The 13,718-nt window shown below is 51.7% G+C and overlaps 3 non-coding genes across 3 annotated transcripts; 2 read left to right on the top strand and 1 right to left on the bottom strand.

Annotated features, from left to right (window-relative positions):
- Nucleotides 1–782: 782 nt before the first annotated feature.
- On the top strand, nt 783–854 carry TRNAC-GCA (transfer RNA cysteine (anticodon GCA)). The gene has a single exon. It is a non-coding gene; the product is annotated as a tRNA-Cys (tRNA).
- A 4,745-nt stretch (nt 855–5,599) lies between these two features.
- Nucleotides 5,600–5,671, top strand: TRNAG-UCC (transfer RNA glycine (anticodon UCC)). The gene has a single exon. It is a non-coding gene; the product is annotated as a tRNA-Gly (tRNA).
- A 7,175-nt stretch (nt 5,672–12,846) lies between these two features.
- Nucleotides 12,847–12,918, bottom strand: TRNAG-UCC (transfer RNA glycine (anticodon UCC)). Its single transcript has one exon. It is a non-coding gene; the product is annotated as a tRNA-Gly (tRNA).
- Nucleotides 12,919–13,718: the final 800 nt, after the last annotated feature.

Here is a 13,718-nt window from a genome sequence, read left to right as displayed (position 1 = left end):
CGACAAGGTTGGGGGTCGAGCCCCCCAGGAATCCTGGGCCCAGCCTTGCTGGGGTTACGAGGACTCTGCCATACAGAGAGTGGAAGAAATGTCCTCGAGGTCAGGCAGGCCTCTGGCTAAACTAGGACTCAGATCCTTTCGCCAGCCCGCTGCACCGGGGTCGTGTATAAGCCAGGGAAGTTCCCCACAATAGGGGGACCGTTTCCCCACTTGCATACGCATGAAACTCAGCTCGGCATTGGCCATGAATTAAGCCCAGGCCTGCTGGCTGGGAGACAAGAATTCTCCCACTGAACCACAATTGTGCAAAATATAAAAAAGGGACCTGTACATTATGGGCCCTGCTCACTGCCAGGGCCTTACTCTGCTGCCGGGCACAGGGGTGTGGCTGATACTCCCGGGAGCTCTGTGTTTCTAAATCAGAGTTGGGAGCTCCGTGTTTCTGGTCAGAACGGGATTATCTGGCAGTTCCTTAATGAACACTCTGGGGATTAGAGAGCTCTATTTCTATGTGTCCTTTGAGCGCTTGGAGCAATGCTGGGGAGGTTAAATGGCACAGAGCTGGGGAGCAGGGTGTGGTCCCAGGTAAGTAGTAGTTGTGCTCTGGAGAGAACGAGCAGGGGAGGGGCTTGTGCAAGGTGTGGTGTTTCCATGCATGTGTAATATTTAATACAACCCCATTATTAAACCACCCATGGCTGGGAACATAAGAGGAGCTCTTTGAAATAGGGTGTGTCCTTTCTAATCATCAAGATCACTGGCTCCAAGACTGTGCTATCAGTGGGAGTATAGCTCAGTGGTAGAGCATTTGACTGCAGATCAAGAGGTCCCTGGTTCAAATCCAGGTGCTCCCTAAGAAGTTGCTTCTTTTAATGAACATATTTCCATCTCCATCTCCGGTATGTTCAGGAGTTCCACTGAATGGGTATGTGAAATGAATTTAAACATTCAGCATTTTTCCGGTCGAAATGTACAGACACCGAGCAAACCTGTCCATCGGTTGAAATCCAGTTTATGTTTATGAGGCTCTAGTTTATGTTTTCATGGATTAAACAAAGGTATAATATGATGCACACTTGCAGGTCCTTGTTCTCCAGGGGCTGTGCTGTGCAGAAGAACAAGACCCACACCCAGCTGGTGCGGAGGAGTCTGATGAGCAAAGGCACCTTGGTGCAGGCTAAAGTCACCAGCCCCTTCATTCCATTTCCAGTGATGGTTGCAGAGCCCGAGAGGGCCAGTGTGATGGTGTCTGCACAGAGTTGTCTCCTGGCAACTGATGGCCTGGGGCCTCCTCTGCAAATTAAAACAACCTTCAGAACTAAAATGCCACAAGAAAGTGGAAATGTGGGTAGCTTAAATAATTCAGGGGGGGGTTGTGTGTAAAAGGCACAACAAATTAATTTTTAACCACATCTTTCTTAACTTCTTTATATATTATGTAGTACATTAACTATACCAAGTGGCTTGTTCAATGCCATCTCTTTTTTATGCAGTGCCCAGAACAGATTTTAGAGTTATTTAAATGCACCCTTCCCGTTGCACGTAAAGATGTTTATTTCATTCTGTGAAGTGCGTTGGTAGCTCAACTATTTGTTAATTTTCTCTCTGTGTGTGAAGCACAACACATTAATTTAGTAATGCAGAAAATCGTCCCTTCTCCCTCCAGCTTATTTTCACCTGGCTGGGGTGCTAGCTCGCCTTTTGTCTCTGGACAACTGTTTGTGACTGTCCTCCAGAATTGCCTTATGTAATATCCTGCAATGTCTTATGTAATATCATGTCTTACGTAATATCATGCAATAGAATCTTATAACTTCACATACAATGTTGCCAGGCATATTTTACCAGGACAATAATGATCAGCAAATTATGAAGTTTAAAATGATATCTGACAAGGCGTACTCTGCACGGACTTTGACATTGTCCAGTAAAAGGATGAATAGACTGTCACACACTTGCCCTGGGTCACCTCAGGCCCAGTAACTGCCCCTGCCCCCTCCTACCAGTGACATCTCCCAGCCCAGCACTCAGGGGAGCAGTTAGATGGCTGGAGTGGAGGGGAGAACCTGCTCCTTTGGCCCTCGCAAACGGGATTTGGGGAAAGAATAATAGAATATCAGGGTTGGACGGGACCTCAGGAGGTCATCTAGTCCAACCCCTTGCTCAAAGCAGGACCAATCCCCAACTAAATCATCCCAGCCAGGGCTTTGTCAAGCCGGACCTTAAACACCTCTAAGGAAGGAGATTCCACCACCTCCCTAGGGAACCCATTCCAGTGCTTCACCACCCTCCTAGTGAAATAGTGTTTCCTAATATCCAACCTAGACTTCCCCCATTGCAACTTGAGACCATTGCTCCTTGTTCTGTCATCTGCCACCACTGAGAACAGCCGAGCTCCATCCTCTCTAGAACCCCCCTTCAGGTAGTTGAAAGCAGCTATCAAATCTCCCCTCATTCTTCTCTTCTGCAGACTAAAGAAGCTCAGGATCAGTCACATAGGCATGCACAGCCCATTTCATTAGGGTGTGCACCCAGGGAGCCCCGCCCGAGCCCCGCCCCTACCCCATCCACTCCCTCCTACTTCCTGCCCCCTGACTTCCCCCCCCGCTCCTTGTCCCCCCTCCTGCCCCCCTAGGACCCTACCCCCTACCTGTCCCCTGACTGCCCTGACCCTTATCCACACCCCCTCCCCCAGACAGACCCCCGGGACTCCCACACCTATCCAACTGCTCCCCACTCCCTGACAGGACCCCCAGAACTCCCGACCCATAGAACCCCCCCGCTCCCTGCCTCCCCCAACCTCTCTCCACACCCCTGTCTCCTGACAGCCCCCCCCAGAACTCCTGACTCATCCAACCCCCCCAGCTCCTTGTCCCCTGACCACCCCCTCCAGAGACCCCCCGCCACCCTAACTGCCCCCCCAGGACCCTTCTTGCTCCCTGTCCCCTGACTGCCCTAACCCCTATCCACCCCCCGCCCCCTGACAGATCCCAGGACTCCCATGCCCCATCCAACCCCCCCTGCTCCCTGACTGCCCCCTCCAGAGACCCCCCCCACCCCTAACCACCACCCCTGGGATCCCACCCCCATCCAACCCACCCTGTCCCCTGACTGCCTCCACCCCTTATCCAACCCCCTGACCCCGGACCCCTTACCATGAGATGAGGCTCCTAGCCTCCCCCCAGAGCCAAACGCTGCCCCACGGGAGCGCACAGCCCCAGCCCCCAGAGAGCTGCACACGCAGCGGCATAGCTCATGGGGAGGGGGGAGCATGTCTGACTCTCTGCGGAGCCCCGGTCCCCAGAGTGCTGCGCGTGGCAGCATGGCTCCAGGGGTGGGAGGAAGGCGGGGGAGGAGCCAGCGGCTTGCTGCGCTCGGCCGGGCGCTCTGGCCTGGGATCACGGACCCCGCGGCTTGCCGCGCCGGGAGAGTGGGGCTATTTGCCCACCCCTGCATTAGGGTGTGCCTGGGCACACCCCATGCGCACGCCTATGATCAGTCACATCTGGCTCCAGAGTCACCCTTGCTGCGGGAGAGGTGCAGACTTGGGGCCGGGCAGTGAGGCAGGGGCAGGTCACGTCTCAGTTGCCCCAGCCGTCCTGCTCTGGCGGCAACAATCCCGGGTCCAGAGCAGCGGTTGCAGTGCAGGGAATCCGCCGTCCATTCCTATAGCTGCTCCTGCCTGGTTCAGGGGGAGAAGCCCGTCTCTGAGCCGGGGGGACAGGGACTAGTTCCCGGGCTCTGAGCCACAGTGTCCAGCTATCACTGTCGGGTGTGTCTATACTATGGGGTTGTGCCAACATAGCTCAGTACCACAGCTAGGACCCTGTAATGTAGACATGGTCCTAGTGTTTTTCACAGAAGCTTTATTCCCTAGGGAAAAGAACAAGGCGTCCTTGTGGCACCTTAGAGACTAACAAACTGATTTGAGTATAAGCTTTCATGGGCTAAAACCCACTTCATCGGATGCATGCAGTGGAAAATACAGTAGGAAAATAGATACACACAGAGAACATGAAACAATGGGGGTTGCCATACCAACTCTAACAAGACTCCTCAATTACGGTGGGCTATTATCAGCAGGAGAAAAAAAACCTTTTGTAGTGATGATCAGGATGGCCCATTTCCAGCAGTTGACAAGAAGGTGTGAGGAAGAGTAGGGGGAAAAATGAGCCTGGGGAAATAGTTTTACTTTGTGTAATGGCACCAAGAGACCCAGGCGTGACGGCTGCATTCAGTTCATCTAGCCCCAAAAGAACTGAGGCCGGAGACGCTCCCCAGGCCCTTCAGTCACAACCTGCCCCCCAGGCTGGGGGTGATGCAGCTCCACCCCCAGCCTGCAGCCCCTTTTCTGTCTTTCAGCCACTCTGGGTCTGGTAGGGTTACCATATTTTAATTTTAAAAAAGGAGGACACACCACGGGACCCCGGCCCCGCCCCAACTCCGCCCCTTCCCCTCCCCCACCCCCGCCCCAACTCTGCCCCCTGCCCTGAACGCTCCGCCCCCTGCTCCTCCCCCTCCCCTGCTTCCTGCGAATCAAATGTTCGCGGGAAGCCTGAAACAGGGAGGCAGCAGGTAAGCTGGGGCTGGGCACGGCTCCCTCCGTCGGCTGGCCGGCCCAAGCCAAGAGGCTCTGGCCCCGGCGTCTCCCGCCCGGCTCGGCTTGGGCCCTGGAGCGCCAGCCCCCGGCCCCTGGCCGAGCACCCCCGGACGAGCACCGCCAGCCCCGGGTCAGCCCCCAGCCCCCAGCTGAGCACCGCCGGCCCCAGGCCAGCCCCCGGGCCCCGGCCGAGCACCGCCGGCCCCGGCCCAGCCCCCGGCTCCCGGCCGAGCACCGCCGGCCCCAGCCCGGCCCCCAGCTCCCGGCCAAGCACCGCCGGCCCCAGCCCAGCCCCCGGCTCCCGGCCGAGCACCGCCGGCCCCAGCCCAGCCCCCGGCCCCCGGCCGAGCACCGCCGGCCCCAGCCCAGCCCCCGGCTCCCGGCCGAGCACCGCCGGCCCCAGCCCAGCCCCCGGCTCCTGGCCGAGCACCGCCGGCCCCAGCCCAGCCCCCCGCTCCCGGCCGAGCACCGCCGGCCCCAGCCTGGCCCCCAGCTCCTGGCCGAGCACCGCCGGCCCCAGCCCAGCCCCCGGCTCCTGGCCGAGCACCGCCGGCCCCGGCCCAGCCCCGCCAGCCGAGCACCGCCGGCCCTGGCCCGGCCCCGCACCGCCTGCCGAGCACCCTCGGCCCCGCACCGCCGGCCCCGGCCAAGCACCCCCAGCCCCGCACCGCCAGCCCCAGCCCCTGGTCAAGCACCCCCGGCCCTGCACCGCCAGCCCTGACCCCAGCAGCGCCGCCCCTGGCCGAGCACCGCCGGGCCCTCCCTCCCTATTTTCCTGGACATGTCCGGCTTTTTGGGATTTCCTCCCAGACGGGGATTTGAGGCCCAAAAAGCCGGACATGTCCGGGAAAATCCGGACGTATGGTAACCCTAGGGTCTGGGAACCTGTCTGGGCTCAGAGCTGACAGGCTGCCTCCCACCTTGTCCATCCTGCTGTGCAGCTGGCAATGAGTCCTTTTGCTTGCATAAGTAGCATCTAGGGGAATAACTCTGCCAGATGCATTGGTGGTATAGTGGTGAGCATAGCTGCCTTCCAAGCAGTTGACCCGGGTTCGATTCCCGGCCAATGCAGGGATGTCCCTTTTTCTTGGCCGGGAATTGGTTTAATTTCAGTCACATTGGGCGATAATCCCATTCTCAACACAACTATTAGAGAATTTATGTCCCCCATCCCAGCAGGTCATTAAACATGCAGGGGGCAGGACTATACAGTGATCTATAAAAATCCCCCTTGTGTAATATGAGAAAGAAACGGTGGGAACGTGCATCATTGTATCTCCTTGTCTTCAGTGCATGGGTAGATGGCACCGGTAGAGAGTTGATTCCTTCACCCGCTCACTTCCCTGGTCCTTCTCGCATGAACAGAGAGCCACAATACCCCAAGTCCAAAGATGCAAACAATTTGATGGTTATTGGGGTGATTCCAATTTCCTTCCTCAGTGTCCCCCTTCCCAGCTCTGACGCCACAGAGCCTTGCCTGTGTCCCTATTCCCATTCTCCCCTTAGCAAAACAGGATTCCCATTCTCCCCCACCCCCCGCTTCCTGATTGACTGCAGACTATATAGTAAAACTTGAGTTCTGCTTAGCCCAGGGGTAGGCAACCTATGGCATGTGTGCCGAATGCCGCACACGAGCTGATTTTCAGTGGCACTCACACTGCCTGGGTCCTGGCCGCCGATCCAGGGGGCTCTGCATTTTAATTTAATTTTAAATGAAGCTTCTTAAACATTTTGAAAACCTTATTTACTTTACATACAACAATAGTTTAGTTCTATATTATAGACTTATAGAAAGAGACCTTCTAAAAATGTTAACATGTATGACTGGCACGCGAAACCTTAAATCAGAGTGAATAAATGAAGACTCGGCACATCACTTCTGAAAGGTTGCCGACCCCTGCCTTAACCAATCATTTTACTGAAATTTAACTTAACCAATCCTAACATATTGATTATCTAACCAATTATATCCCACCACCTTAATTGGTTTACACCCAACAAAATTAATTATACAGCAGACGAGAAACAATCACAGAACCAGACAGATTAACAATAGAAAAATGGGGGCCGTAAAGATAAAACATACAGAAATGAGGGTTTCACAACGAAGTGATTTCTTGACCGGATGCTATCAAACTAAGTTTTCTTTAACCATCTTTATCTGGTGGTGATGGGCGCTGTCCAGACAGGATCGTCTTCCTGACACCCCAATAGCCCCTTATTTCAGTGTGACTGGTTTGGGATGTTAGGATGTGACCGTTCGCTTCCCAGATTATGGCTGTCCCTCCTGCTTCGCCAAAGGCCTTAGCCTAAGAACAAGGCCTCAGACTATCCTAGTGAGAGAAGGCCCAGACACAGGCAGACTGTGATTTTGATTCTTTGTTTTTATACCTCTGTAACTAGCTAAATGATAAAAATACATCTAAGTTCTGAAAGTATAGACTTTACAGGCAGGCCTGAATATCTATATCCTAACAGTCATGTCAGGTTCACCGTGTGGTTAGATGTTCGGCTCTGTGTGTGTGTGTGTGTGTTCTCTTTGTGTTCTCCCTGTGTGCTGCCCCAGCTCTGCTCAGACAGCCGGCACAGCAGACCTCGAGCGAACTGCCCAATGACCACAGGATCTGTCAAAGTACGAAGGCACCAGGCCATGTTTAGTGTTGACAAAGCACGGTACTAATATCCCGCAGACCCTACCAGACCAGTAATACATGTATGCCCGTAACAATGGACCGGCTCAGTGAACGGCGGGATTTTTCATTCTTCCCTAGGCCAGACAGAGACAATCCCTCTGAGACACATCTTTATACCCCGATACAAACAAGTTACATACTGCCCCTCTGACATAGTTAGTTACTGCCCCCTGACATGGCAAGTTATCACCCATCTCCTTGTACATGTTGGTTCAATCAAAACATCTCTATTACGTACTGTCTTCCTGACTTTATCTTTTAGGAGGGGTCAGTGTGTTCCTGTTATCCTTGGGGAGTGTTTTTTACCATCCTTGATATCGGGGTGTTCTGGTACCACTTGATATCGGGGTGTGTTTGCGTGAGTAACTCTGTGCCTAGCACTTCTTAGGAATGTGAATTTCTGCAATATCAGCCCTGTTCTTGCCAGATTCTGTGAGCAGGGCCTGTCTCTTGCCCACAGCTTGTCTTTGCTTTATATCAGTAAAGCTTTGACCACTACTTTAGCCCAGGCTTCAGGCCTCATATCAGGCTTATGTCTCACGCTCTCTTCCTACTAGACAGCGTTATAATTCCAGCTGTATGAGGTGTTTGTACGATGCTCCTGCAGGATGGGGGGAAACTAGAATGATAAAGTTTTGGATCAGTTTTTTGCCACTGCTGATTATTTTTAAGCTACAATAATAATGACATAAACAACAGTTAAGCACCAATGTGGACACAAGAACACATGGATATAAACTGGGCCATCAACAAGTTTAGCCTTGAAATTAGGCAAAGGTTTCGAACCATCAGAGGGGTGACGTTCTGGAAAAGCCTCCCAAGGGGAGCAGTGGGGCGAAAAAACCAAACTGGCTTCAAGGTTGAACTGGATGAGTTTATGGAGGGGAGGGGATGATGGGACTGCCTGCAACGGCATGCAGCTGACCTGTGACGGCTAATAGCAAATATCCCTAATGGCCATGGATGGGACACTGGATGGGGAGGGCTCTGAGTTACTACAGAGAATTCATTCCCAGGTGTCTGGCAGGTGGGTCTTGCCCACATGCTCAGGGTCTAACTGATCGCCGTATTTGGAGTCAGGCAAGAATTTTTCCCTGGGTCAGATTGGCAGCGACCCTGGATTTTTTTCGCCTTCCTGTGCAGCGTGGGGGCATGAGTCACTTGCAAGTTTAAACTAGTGCAAATGGCGGATTCTCTGTAACATGAACGTGATTTGAGGACATCAGTAACTCAGCCAGAGGTTAGGGGGTCTGTTACAGGAGTGGGTGGGTGAGGTTCTGTGGCCTGTGATATGCAGGAGGTCAGATTAGATGCTCAATATGGTTCCTTCTGGCCCTAAAGTCTGTGAGTCTAAAAGAGAGAGGGAAGTCAAGGAAAAAGGAAAAATAAGCCACAAATCATAATACTATTAGGTAAGGAGAAGATCAAAGTTAAGCCAAACACTTCAACATAATAATTAACAAGAAAAAGGGGGAGAGACAGAGTCTGGGTATGTCGAGATCACACTGACATTTGAACTCAGATCGCTAGAATCAAAGTTCAGACCTTTACCCCATAGAAAACCTGCTACTGCCGCTGTCTCCGAACACCCGTGATGAGTAGGATTGAGCGGGGACAACCTTTGGATTTCAGTCCTTGAGTGTTTCTTTGTGCTCCCGGTCCCTCTCTCTCCCCTCCTCCCTCTCCCCCTGCCCGTTCTCAGGAATTCACCCCACAGCATTAAGGAAAAGCCAGAGGTTCCATATTCTGTACATGCTGATGTGTCATTGAGGAGGTGACCCAGCTCATAACCAGGCAGCAGGAGAAAATGAGCCTTTGTGAGAAAACTCCTTCACACAATGCCCAGTTAACCTGTGGAACTCCTTGCCAGGGGATGGCGTGAAGGCCAAAATGATAAGTGGGTTCCAAACAGGTTTGGGTTTTTGATTGGTTTTGTTTCTTTCTCTCACCGTAAATGTCCTCGATCATCTGGGTGGCAAAAAATGTTTGTAGGAGGCCAAGGGAAAATAAGAAAAGCTAAAAATCTGCCCAGGAGTGAGTGTCAGAGCAGGGGATGGAGATTTTCATGGACGGGGGTTAAGGGATAGAGGAGAGTCTTTTGCTGGAGCACAGGGAGAAGTTTTGCAGTTTCATTGTGATCCAGTGACAAACTCCCCTGCTGCTGCCCCTGCTCAGACCCCACTGATACCCCCCAACATGGGACCCACAGCCTCCCTGCTGGCAAAGCGGCCGATAAATGAGAGACAAACTTCCCTGGTCTCACCCTTCTCCCAGCTGAAACCACCCTGCAGAGCCCAGAGCAACCCTCCTGCTGATCAGCTCTGAGTCAGTGTCACCTTTGGGTGGGCTGGAGTTTACGTCATAGCCATAGAAAAACCCCTAGAAACCCCGAATTTAGGTTTTTCAGCCAGGACTGCACAGGGTCAACCTCGCCACCTTCAAGTCCCCAAAAGAACAAAAGAGAGAAACTTAATTCTTAAGTGCCAGCGTTATAAAAGCTTACGATAGAGAAACCTGAATAATAAATCACTGCAATGTAATTTCTACAACATCACATGGCTACTTTATAATCCACCTACATGCTCTTCACCGCTATACGTAAACATAAATAAATGGAGATATCCTATCACCTAGAACTGGAAAGGTCATTGAATCCAGCCCCCTGCCTTCACTAGCAGGACTAAGTACTGATTTTACCCTAGATCCTCAAATAGCCTCTTCAAGGATTGAGCTCACAACCCTGAGTTTAGGAGGCTAATACTCAAACCACTGAGCTATCCCAATCTAACCCACAGAAGCACAGCGAGAAGAAACTCAGAGTTCCCCCAATGCTTAGGTGGAGTTTAGAGTCTTTGATCACCAAATCTAAACAGTCTGCTCATCTGCTGAGTCAAAAGCAACATCTTCCCTCCCAGTTTCTCCTTGCTTGGAGAAATCTATGCAAACGCTTCCTCCTCCAAAAGTCAGCTAACCAAACACGCCATTAACTAGATAGATTGTTTTTAAAAAGCCTGATACAAGAAAAATACAAAACTGAGACTAGCAAATAAATGTCTCTTTCCCCATGATCACACTTAAGAGAAAAGTGGGTGAACCACAGTTCAGGGCACTGGGGCTGTTGGACGGGTACCTGCTGCAGGGTTACTCCCTGTCCCGGTGGCAGGTGCAAACAGAGGATGCAGCGACAGCCATCATTTAGTGACTCCCTGCAGGACCCCCCTCCACAGGGCTAGGAGCAAGGCCTGGATGGGTGCGATCTGGCAGCTGTGGATGCAGGGGAATGGACCAATCAGCTGCAGATGCAAGGGAAGGCCAGTCGGGATCTGGACCAATCCGGGCTCTTTCTGAGCTTCAGCCTCTGCTCTGCGAAAATCCAGACATTGGCTCTTATTTGAAAAATCCACCCGGACAGAGGCTCAAAAAAGAGGCAATGTCCAGAAAACCCGGGCATATGATAACCTTGCCCAGGAGACCCCTGCATGCAACGAACGGCAGCTCCAGGCCTTTTCTCCCTGCCTTGGAATCAAGGTCCCTTTGTTACAGAGAGATAAAGAAGCCTGGAACCTCCCCCCCCCAGGTCTGACTTAATGTCAGGATTTCCCCAATGTCTCCTTGGAAGAACTAAATGTCTCTTCAGTCCCAGGGGAATGGAGTAATTCAGTTCTCCCAGGGAGCCGTTCTGAGTCCTTCATGCTCATTCCTTCACGTATGGTGCCACCATGTGGCTGGTTCATTTCCCTCCTCGATTTCAGACAGACACCCAATTTTTTTTGCACAAGTCACTGAACAGCAAAATCTCTCTGTGTCACTTCTCTGGCCAGGGGCATTACATTCCATTGAAACTTTCTCTCCCACAATGCAAATAGCAGATGGGACATGGCTACCTTCTGCCCTGATCACCAATTGATCCTGACTAATGAGCTGAGAGTAGTAGGATTCTTGTCCCGGATCCAGGCTACACAGAACTAAAACCAGCATGTTCGCTATCTTGTCAGGAACCTCCAGGGGTACGGCGAGGATGCTCGCACTGAGGGCAAAGCCAAGCTGTCGTGATTTGTATTCGAATCAGTAAAAGAGACAGAAAAGCTCCAAACCACAGTAAGAATCCAGGACTGGGGCTATCGGTGGTGTCATTCTTTGCATATGAACTTGGGACTTACGTATTCACACCCCTCCTTGAGGACCTGGTGGTGAGAGACAGAGGACCAGCCCTGTCTCTGGCCAGGAACGGTCCAGGTTCCTCAATGCCCAAGATCGATGGTAGCTAACAACAGAGCTGAAAGGTCAGAGGATGCAAAGCAAACGCCCTCAACGCGGTGGTTTGCCCTGTTATAGGACCTGAGCACGGCCATGAACATTCATCCTCGTGCCCAGCCTTCCACATCCAAATCTAACTTCCTCACCCTCATAATACTGGGGTGCACCTAGCCGATAGGTTAACCTATTAATACATATTAATGCCAGTTAACTCGTTATCACGCACACCACCTATTGCTCAGGCAAGTTGCTGGTTTGACATCTGCCAACGATTCTATCCTCAAATATCCCAGCGTTCCTGCCGTTGCCTGGTACTGTTAGGTTCCAACTCCTGTTACGGAGCAAGCTAGTCCTAGTTCCCCTAAATCTAAGGGTGACTGCAGGCCATGTAGCTATGCCAAGAGTCACAGGCCTACCACTCGTATGCTACCTTGCTGAAGCTAATGTCTTTCAGGATACAGGCCTGTAGGTGCCTCCTGTTCCTGTTAAATATAATAAAGACTAAACTAGCCCTATAGGCTACAGTGTGACGGTTTGAACTTTTATTCTAGCAATCTGAGTTCAACTATCAGTGGGATCTCAACATACCTGAGCTCTTCTCTCCGTCCTTTTTATTATTAATTATTATTATTTTGAAGGGCTTGGCTTAACCACAATCTTCCGTTTACCTAATTGTGTGACAATTTTTGGTTTATTTTTCCCTTTACTCCCCTCTCCCTTTTGTTTACATCCTTATTTCTGTACCACAAGAGACTCTGCAGCACCAGAAATGGACACAAAAGTTTATATTTTGACTTTCTCCCCATCATGCGTGAGCAGGATACAAACACCTCCGCCAGCTGAAATTAAAACACGGAAGACAAGGAGCTACAGATGCATGTTCCCACGGTTTCTGACTTTCTCAAATGGCACATGCTGAGCCCTGTAAATCCACGGCTATCTGGGGTGGAGCGGGTGGTGGGGCAGGAAGTCTCAGGGGGAGAAGTGGAGGATGGTTGGTGGCCCGGGGTTTGGCACGGCCCCGCGTCACTGGAGCTATTAGTGAAACCTTGCAAATCTGCGGACAATTTTTGCAGATTGTGGATACAAATTGTGTATCCACTCAGGGCTCTAGACACCAGGACGACACCTCTGGCTCAGCCTGTAGTCCTGTTCCTTGCATCCCCATCCCCACTCTGTCTTTAATCACCTGCTGGAATTTGGGACATAAATTCTCTGCTCATTGTGCTGACAATGGGATTATCGCCCAATGTGACTGAAATTAAACCAGTTCCAGAGAAGGAAAAAACACATCCCTGCATTGGCCGGGAATCGAACCCGGGTCAACTGCTTGGAAGGCAGCTATGCTCACCACTATACCACCAATGCATCTGGTGAAAAAAAAGCTCTGCCTCGTGTCACATGTACTAACAAAATGACTCACTCCTGCACAGCTCATGAGCAGGGTGTGTGGGCTGGAGGCAGCCTGTCAGCTGTGAGCAGAGAGAGATTCCCAGAGTGCCTGAAAGATGGGGAGGGAGCTGCTCATCCCGGGGTGAAGGGTCACCCACCCCACCCTTCCCCTCAGAGAAGGGAAATGAAGATCAATCACCAGAATGACAAACTTGAGCGGAGACAGCTCCTTTTCAAGGAAACATTTGTGTTGCTCCCTGCTGCGTACAGAGGGGTTTGTTGCTGCTGCTGATTCCAGTCCTTGGGGTCTGTGGGCATAAGCCCACAGGGCAACGAAAATGATGAGGGGGCTGGAGCACATGACTTATGAGGAGAGGCTGAGGGAACTGGGATTGTTTAGTCTGCAGAAGAGAAGAATGAGGGGGGATTTGATACCTGCTTTCAACTACCTGAAAGGGGGTTCCAAAGAGGATGGATCTAGACTGTTCTCAGTGGTAGCAGATGACAGAATAAGGAGCAATGGTCTCAAGTTGCAGTGAGGAGGTCAAGGTTGGATATTAGGAAACACTTTTTCATTAGGAGGGTGGTGAAGCACTGGAATGGGTTACCTAGGGAGGTGGTGGAATCTCTTTCCTTAGAGGTGTTTAAGGTCAGGCTTGACAAAGCCCTGGCTGGGATGATTTAGTTGGGAATTGGCCCTGCTTTGAGCAGGGGGTTGGACTAGATACCTCCTGAGGTTCCTTCCAACCCTGATATTCTATGAGTCTATGAGTCTA

Source organism: Chrysemys picta, chromosome 16 (assembly GCF_011386835.1).
Source record: "Chrysemys picta bellii isolate R12L10 chromosome 16, ASM1138683v2, whole genome shotgun sequence".
Lineage (NCBI taxonomy): Eukaryota > Metazoa > Chordata > Testudines > Emydidae > Chrysemys > Chrysemys picta.
This window is presented reverse-complemented; position numbering and strand designations above follow the sequence as displayed.